Source organism: Callithrix jacchus, chromosome 13, assembly GCF_049354715.1.
Source record: "Callithrix jacchus isolate 240 chromosome 13, calJac240_pri, whole genome shotgun sequence".
Classification (NCBI taxonomy): domain Eukaryota; kingdom Metazoa; phylum Chordata; class Mammalia; order Primates; family Cebidae; genus Callithrix; species Callithrix jacchus.
In genome coordinates, this window is record NC_133514.1 from 86712807 (window position 1) to 86714036 (window position 1230).

Genomic DNA, 1230 nt, shown 5'->3' on the forward strand with positions numbered 1-1230 from the left:
ATTAAAATAGCTATATGTAATTGCAAGATAATTTTAGAGCACAGTCAGAAAACATGAGTTCATATCTCTCCTCTTTCAATTATTAATTATATAAACTTGACCAAGTGTCCAAAAATCCCCAATACTCACTTTATTCTTTGAACGTATGAATAATAATAGTAAATGTCTAATAAACTTAACCTCTTCTTAAATTGTGCCCTTATAAATTAAACATGTACCTTTGCCCAATGGCAGTATCGTAGCCAATGAGGTTTATCCGAGGCGTGATTATTGCTAATTGAAAACTTTTCTCAATACCCTGCCATGACGACTTGAAATATAGTCAGCATTGGCAATTTTTGGCAATCTCTACGGGGACTGAATCTTTAAAAAGAAAAAATAATTAAAAAATATAAATTAAACATGTAGACTCAGGTATTTTGAAAATATGAGTACATATTTTGAAAAAATTCTAAACAATATTGACCCTTTTTTCACTGTCTTTTAGAAGAAAGAAATGTTTATATTTTTTGCACCCCTAAGAGACATCCAAACATACTATAGTACAGCACACTGTTGATAATTGTTTCAACTGGGTGTTGGGTACAGTAGGTTTCATTATATTGTTGTTTCTGTTTTTATGGTTGAATATTCTCATAATTTTGAAAAGTTATTTTAAAATTCTAATATCACTACTTAATTATCTAACAGTATAAGAGTCTGTCTGGCAAATTCTGCCGTAAAGTTTTATTTTAAGTAATGAGAGTGTGGCATGCTTTATGTGCTTTTTTATTTCCTATAAACCTGTCTTTGTAATAGAGACTTATAATAGTACATTAATACTTATAGTTTTTCTTTATTTTCTCTCTAGGTAAGCTTTTTTTTTTTCCTTCAAAGTCTGTGGAATAGAAACTAAACTAATAATTTTTATTCTATGTGCTGAGGGCAACACATTGTTCAACATCATCTCTTATCATCTTTTAAATATCCATGTTCTTTTTAAAGCAGAAGGACAGATATAATGATTTACTCATGACCATCATCTGTAAGAATCTCCTACTTTAAAATAATGGTTCTTCCTTTCAAATAAGAAATTTTATTATGTCATCAAGTCCCTGATTTCCTATAGCAGCAAGTTAGAGGATTAAAAACAAAATGTAAACCTCTGTATGTGTGTATATAATACACATATTTACAGTTAAGAGGAACCTAGAAGTAAGTTGTTATTACTATCACTTATTTATCTGTTCA

At 29.2% G+C, this 1230-nt stretch overlaps 1 non-coding gene across 1 annotated transcript; it reads left to right on the forward strand.

The window, feature by feature from the left end:
* The first annotated feature begins 216 nt into the window (after nt 1-216).
* On the forward strand, nt 217-357 carry LOC118147123 (U4 spliceosomal RNA). Its single transcript, XR_004733275.1, has one exon. It is a non-coding gene; the product is annotated as a U4 spliceosomal RNA (small nuclear RNA).
* The last annotated feature ends 873 nt before the right edge of the window (nt 358-1230 follow it).